Genomic DNA, 6875 nt, shown 5'->3' on the forward strand with positions numbered 1-6875 from the left:
GGAGCCAGATCATGACACTTCCTCCACCCACATCCCCTTCCTTCAAGTGAGAAACTGAGTCCCAGGAAGAGAGAAACAGGTGCAGTAGTAGGAAAAGCATTCAGGAAGAAGGAGAGGATCCCTGTGCATCCCGGGTGGAAGGAAGAGGAAGGGACAGGTAACGGTATTGGCAAAGGAGCCCAGGCCAGCCCTTCCTCCCATGCAGAAGTTAATCCTGGACTTTCTCGGATGCTACAATCAGACAGTCCTCCACAGGCTGCAGTGTGTCTGCTTCGGGTCAGCGAGCGTTTAATCATTCGGGGCCCCTGGCAGCCTGGCCTCTGCCTACCTCCCCGGCCTTGCCTGCTGCCCATGCCTCCGTCATGTCCTGTGGTGACGGTGCTCCATCTGCAGCTCCTGCCCACTGCTCTGAAAGACAGCAAGCACTTTCAAGCCTCTGTGCCTTTGCACAAGCTGTTCTCTCTGCTCAGCTGCCCGCCCCTCTAGTACCAGCCACCTGGAAAATTGTCTCTGAAGGGTTAAAATGTGCTCCCACCTGTTATTGGTCATCATAGACTAATAATAATAGCAACTAACATTTGCAAGCACTGATTAATATCTAGAAGGCCCTAAGCTGAGTTTTTTTACCCACAGGGTCTCACTCTTCCCCTTACATCACACCCCCCCCCCAGGTCAGTAACTTATCTGCTTGAGAAGTAAGGCATCTATCCATTACCACCCAGCTCTGAGGTGGCAGATACAGGAATGAAACCTGGGTTGGTTGGCCTGAGCACACCTGTTCACCCATCGCTCTACCCTTCACTCCTCTGCTTGCCAGTGAAGCTGATATCCCACAGCATCCTCATTCTGTTTCCAGGCCTGTCTCTCTCGCATAGAGTGAGAACCCTGCGGGCTGCCTTATTCATCTCGAAATCCCTTGCTAAGCACAAGGTCTAGAGTGGAGTAAACATCTGTTGAATGAATCAACGAATCCTGAAAAATGGTGGCCAGCTGAGAAAGGCTAAGTCACAGACTTCCTGGAGACAGGCCCACGCTGGACTCGAATTCCCAGGAGTCAGGGAATGCAGAAGTAAGGCTGTCCTGATACCTAGAGGCAGAAGAGGTCTGACTCCCCCAGACTGGAGGCGGTGGGACCTTTGAGAGCCCATGAGAAGGAGGAAATGGTGGTGACAGTGACGCTAATGGTTTCCTTCATTCCTGCCCACAGCAGGTGCTGTGTGAAGCACTTTCTACGCATTATGGTCTCACGGAATCCTCCCAACCCCATGCAGTACGCATTACTATTACTCTCATTTTACAGATGAGAAAACCAGGACTCACTGAAAGTAAATATTTACCCAGGTCACAGAGCTTTTGAGTCTAGAGCCGTAATTTGAACTAGACCTGTCTGGCTCCTTTGCTCTTCATACTTTGTAGCTTTCTGTAAGAGCTGGGCTTGTCCAAGCCCTCCTTGAAGCCCAGTCTCTTAAGATGTGCTCGGGATAAAGAAGGTCATCCTGGTCTCTCCTGGAAGAATGTCAGTTGGGACCCACTATACTCCAAATGCTTCTAGTTCTGGATGCAGGTGGGGTGGGGGTGGGACAGCTAGGTTACGGGAGATGGGCAGGGTTGGATGGGGTTTCTGAAGGTCCAAGCACAGCACGTGAATCCAGGTATGTGCCTTCTGTGATCTGCAAAACCAGACTGGCTGCAGTCTGTGTTGGTCAGAGTAAGTTCACTCTGGGGATGGAGCTGGTTTTGAGAAGAACCTGGGGCCATAGATTCCAGAGAGTCCAAATGGGCTCTGCAGAAATGTTCTTGCCTTGGGGAAAAACCCACCTTCCTGCATCAGCATCCTCTTAGGCCTGTGGCTCGGGCTCCCAAACAGACTTAACAGCTAGATTAGAATTTAACCTCCACTCCAGCATCAATTACCAGAGAGAATGAAGTCTGAGCATGCATTGGACCTTACCTGCCATGTCCTCCCATGCCAGGGAAGATTCAGAGCACATCAGGATGCAAGGAGCCCTGACACCTGAACCACAGAGCATGCAGAAGAACGTCACAGTGGGAGGAGACCAAAAGAGGGTTAGGAAGGATCCAGTGGTCTTCCTGAAGGATGACATTTCAAAAGCAGGGAAGAGCTGGGGGCAGGAGAGGAGTCAGAATGGTCCTAGGGAGGGGGACACTGTTGGGTAGACTCCAATTGACAGGAAGGTGCAAAGTTGAAGGTCCGGAGTGGCCTGGTTGACGTCTTGCCCCCAACATCCTGGGAACGAGGGCTGAGAAGATGGCAGGGGAAGAGAAGAGGTCGGGGGATTTGTGTGGGAAGGCCCTGTGGGCAGGCAGCAAGCTGAAAGGATTCACCAGCGCCCACCAGCCGCCTGCAAGCTGGCTCTTTATGACAGAGCTGAGGGAGGAAGATGTGGAAACTACCCCAGTCCCTGCAGAACCACCCACCAGGGCTCCACTTCTGCTCCTGCCTAAAAGAAGAGACACGCCCCACTCCACACCAATGTGAAAGGCGCCGGCTTTACCTAGGAGCCTTCAGCCCGCCATGCCCCGCTGCACCAAGCGCTTCACGCGGGGCCTCTCGGACATCCTCCCCACAGCCCGATTATCAGTCCCACTTCCTAGAAGCAGCCGAGGCTCTGAGAACCCAAGTGCTTTGCCCTCGGGCAGACAGCTAGTCACTGGCTGAGCTAGCTAGTCACTGGCTGAGCTAAGAAGCTTTATTACCAGCCTAGGAGGAGGCCTCCCGGATGGAGGGCTTTTCTCCGGGGCTTCATCAGCCGCAGGAAATGGCAGGGCACACAGGAAAGTACCCCCGCGGACTGAGGCGGCTAACGACAGACCCCTTCCCGAGCGAGCCCTGCGGGAAAGGGCGCCTGGTACCTCAGGGCCCAGGTCCTCCACAGAGGGCGATTCAGAGGCGGCACCTGGTGCCCCGGGCCTCGGGGAGCTGGTGGGCGCTACCGACAGCGAGAACAGGGGCCCATTATGTGGAATCCAATCACATGGGCGCGCAAGCAGCTCGGCTTTCGGTTCTGAGAAGCGCTTATGCGGCCGCGTCTCTCTCCCTCCGCTCCTGGGGTGCCCGGGAGCAGTGGGTCTCGGGCTTTGTGCGCGGCCCTCCCGAGAGGGCCGGATTCAAAGCTCACCTAGGCTCAGTTATCCGCCCATGGCTGGGAGCTGCATCATCAGCATCTCCAGTGAAGCCAGGTCCGGACTAGGGGAGGAGGAGGAGGAGGAAGGGAGGGAGTCTGCATCAGGGAGGGAGGCGGGCAGCGAGCGCCTCCCCCTTCCTGCTCTCCACACGCGGCGGTCCGGGAAGCTCAGCCTAGGCGCTCCGGGTGACCTTGGGGAGACCCCTCTGCGCGACCTCTCTGGGGCGGGCTACACAGTTTCTGTCCATCCTACGCGCTCGGGGGCGCGCCTCTGGCGGGAGTCGATGCGCGGGACTCGGGAGGGGAGGAGTGCTCCTGGCGCCGGGGACCCAGCAGCCGGCGCACCGCGGCCCTTTGGAGAGGCCGGGCGCACCTCTCCCCCGGAACAACCACGCGCGGGGTCTCCCAGGGACCCGCGGGCGCTGTCAGCTGGATTCCGACGCCGGGCGGGTCTGCACTCGGGGGCACCTGCCCTGGGGACCTTTCCCGCCCGGGCAGGAGCGCTCCCTGCGCCCTCCGCTGCCTTCGGGGACCAAGAACCGCCACGCGAGGGGGCGGCGCCCCCATGCCCAGCCCAGAGCCTGGGCGCCGGGCTGTTTTGTGCCGGTTGTGGCTCCTGCTGCCCGGCATTGCGCCCACCGGCAGACGGCGGCCCAAGGGTCCAGGTCCAGCCGAGGACCCCCCTGCCCGTCCCAAGATCGGGCCACGGCGGCCCCAGCCAACAACCTGCCAATGCGCCCCCTACCCCGGCCTCATCACTGGCGCGCAAGACCTGGGAGAACGAACGCCCCCACCCCAGCCCGACTCCTTGGCCCTGCGCTCCCGATGCCCGCCTTTCCAGTACCCCCCCGCCCCCCAATTATCTTAAGCTGCCGGCCCCTGGCCAAAGCGCCCTACACACCCCCAGCTAGACTATCAGAGGCTGGGACCCCCTCCCCGCCTCAATCCTTAACTCGCGCCCTATAAGCCGCAGGAGCGCGGGCAGGAAGGCAGCGCCGCGCAGGAACTCACCTGCTCTCCCGAGCCCTGCCCCTGGCGGCTCCCGGCCCTGGCTCCGTCTGTCTGTGCCCGAGCCGCAGCTGCCGGTGCGGCGACAGAAGCCGGCTCTGCTCGGCCGCGAGCCTCCGTGCCGCCCCTCGGCTCCTCCCCCAAGGCGGGGCCTGAGCTCGCGGGGAGGGGGTGGGCCTCTCAGCCCGGTCTCGCAGGCCAGGGAGCTCCGGGGAGGGTCCCGGCGCTCTAGGGGCGGGGGCCTTTCCTTCCAGCAGCTGGAAATTGAAGGCGGATGGGACGTGGCCAGGCTTCGGAATAGTCTTCCTTCCTCCCACCCCGCAATGGAAAGGGGGAAGCCCAGGACTATATTCTTGCTCCCATTTGACGGAAGGGCATCATGGAGCCCAGAGAAGAGCAGTAACCTGCCCAAGGTCACACAGAATTAGTACCAGTGCCGGGAATTCAAGTCTCCCACCTTGAAGGCCTGCGCAGCCTGAGCCTGAAAAGTTCCTGAGGCGTCCAAGAGCCCGACCGGCCGTTGCCCTGGGGATAGGTCTGCGGGGGCAGGTCTCCCAGCCGGGGGACGGGGCGAGGGAGCGAGACCACTGAGAGCATGGGGGCCGTGGCGTACGACGTGGACTCGCATCATTTCCTCTTTCTGGAAAAAAAGGAGGTGAAGCGGAGAAGGAAGGAAGTGGTCTTACCTCCGCTGAAGTCTGCCACTGTTTGAGATGTGCAGGATCCAGAAAGGGGCTGCCTCCCTGAGATTTTAACGCTAAAAATAAAAAGCAAAACACACCCGGTAGCTTCTGTCATCTAATTCGAGCCTCTTTCCTGGGCTGAAGGCCTCTGCATTCTGAGCACCATCTTTTCTTTACACGACAATGGATTTAACTATCTTTAAGTCGCTGTTGAGAGGGCCCTACTCGCCCCCGCCCCAGGAAGAGGAGAGAAAGTTAACAAAGGGGAAAAAAAATCCATCCCAAAACATTCCCTGGAATCCACACTCGCTGAACACTGGCTTTAGAACAATGGAGTTCTCTTCTCCACAAAGGGCCTTGTTTCCTGAGTTTTCTCAGCCTCCAGATTAGAGCCCTAGGCACCCCAGGGCCAGCCAGCGGGGGCACAGACAAGGTTGAAGTTTGAGGGCTTTTGGGGTGGTACCCAGTTAATTCAATTCCCAGCAGTCTTGTTCGAAGAACTCGAGGTCATTACTCACTAGCAATGTTCTTCTGAGGCTGACAGTATAACCCCAGTTTAGTGATTTCCTGTTTGCTAAGAAAACTCAGTAACCTTTCTTGGGGAAGTGAAAACCTCTGGGGTGGGCTTATTCCAAGTCCTCTGAAAGCCCCCGCCCCCATCATTTGCCCCCTGGCTCCCTCTCAGTTCATTAATAATCCAGTTGTGAGCAACACTGTTTCAGGAAGAGCGATTAGAGAGCAGAGCAGGTGGGGAAAACTTAAAGTGATGTTTAAAATAACCCAAGGGGATCATTGTTCTCTGCAGAATGTTTCCATTGATTTATCTTGAAGAGCTGTGGGCTGAGAGGACTAGAATCCCTCTGCAAGCCATGAGTAGAACTTGGAGCCTGTGTTCCTGAAATGAAACCTTGAGTACGGGCCCAAATCCCCATGCTGTGCTGTTCGTTCACACGCTCACAGTGTTTGATACCAAGAGTTTAAGTATACTCAGAACAAGGCGGAGGACTCACACTTCCTGATTTCAAAACTTGCTGCAAAGCTACAGGATCAAGACAATGCTGTATGGGTATAAGGATAGACATATAGGTCAATGGGATAAAACTGAGAGTCCAGATATAAACCCTTACATTTACAACCAATTGATTTTCAACAGGAGGGATAAAACATGTGAATGGGGAAAGAATAGCCTTTCCACAGATGGTGCTGGGACAACTGGATTTCTCTATGCAAAAGTATGAGGTTGGACCCCTACCTCACACCATAAACAAAAAATTAACTCAGAATGAATCAGACCGAAATGTAAGAGCCAAAACTGTGAAATCTCAGAAGAAAACGTAGGCATAAATCATGACCTTAGATTAAGTAATGGTTTCTTAGATAAGACACCTAAAGCACAAGAAACAAAGGGGAAAATAGATGTTAGACTTAATTAAAATTAAAAATGTTTGTGTTTCAAAGGACACCATCAAGAAAGTGAAAAGATAACTTTATGGGCTGAATTGTGTTCCTCCTAAATTCACATGTTGAAGTCCCAACACCTAGTACCTCAGAATCTGACTGTATTTGGAGATAAGGTCTTTAAAGAGGTAATGAAGTTAAACTGAGGCCCTTAGGGTGGGACCCTAATCCAATATGCCCAGTGTCCTTATAAGAAGAGGCACCAGGGATGTTTGCACAGAAGAAAGGCCACACACATGAAGACACAGGGAGAAGATGGCCATCTACAAGCCAAAGAGAGAGGCCTAGGGGGAAACCAAATCTGCAGACATCTTGATCTTGAACTTCCAGCCTCCAGAACTGTGAGAAATAAATTTCTGTTGTGTAAGCCACCCAGTCTGTGGTATTTTTTTATGGCAGCCTTAGCAAATAAATGCAATAACCCACAGAATGAGGGGAAATCTTTGCAAATCATATATCTGATAAGCGACTTGTATCTAGACTATGTAGGGAACTCTTACAACTCAATAATAAAAAAGCAAGTAACAATTAAAAAATGGAAGGAATCTGAATAGATATTTCTCCAAAGAAGATGTACAAA

At 54.7% G+C, this 6875-nt stretch overlaps 1 protein-coding gene across 2 annotated transcripts in view; it reads right to left on the reverse strand.

Moving 5' to 3' along the window:
• The window catches only part of PPP1R16B (protein phosphatase 1 regulatory subunit 16B), a 104135-nt gene extending 99122 nt beyond the window's left edge, over window positions 1-5013 (reverse strand). The window contains exon 1 of one of the 2 annotated variants that reach the window (XM_058562703.1): window positions 4841-5013. The gene's annotated coding sequence lies outside the window, so the exon portion shown is untranslated. Of the gene's footprint in view, window positions 1-4157; window positions 4256-4840 lie in introns of those variants that run through there. The other variant, XM_058562702.1, reaches the window with a different exon arrangement.
• Between the last annotated feature and the right edge of the window lie 1862 nt (window positions 5014-6875).

The sequence above is a fragment of the Diceros bicornis genome, chromosome 19, assembly GCF_020826845.1.
Source record: "Diceros bicornis minor isolate mBicDic1 chromosome 19, mDicBic1.mat.cur, whole genome shotgun sequence".
Lineage (NCBI taxonomy): Eukaryota > Metazoa > Chordata > Mammalia > Perissodactyla > Rhinocerotidae > Diceros > Diceros bicornis.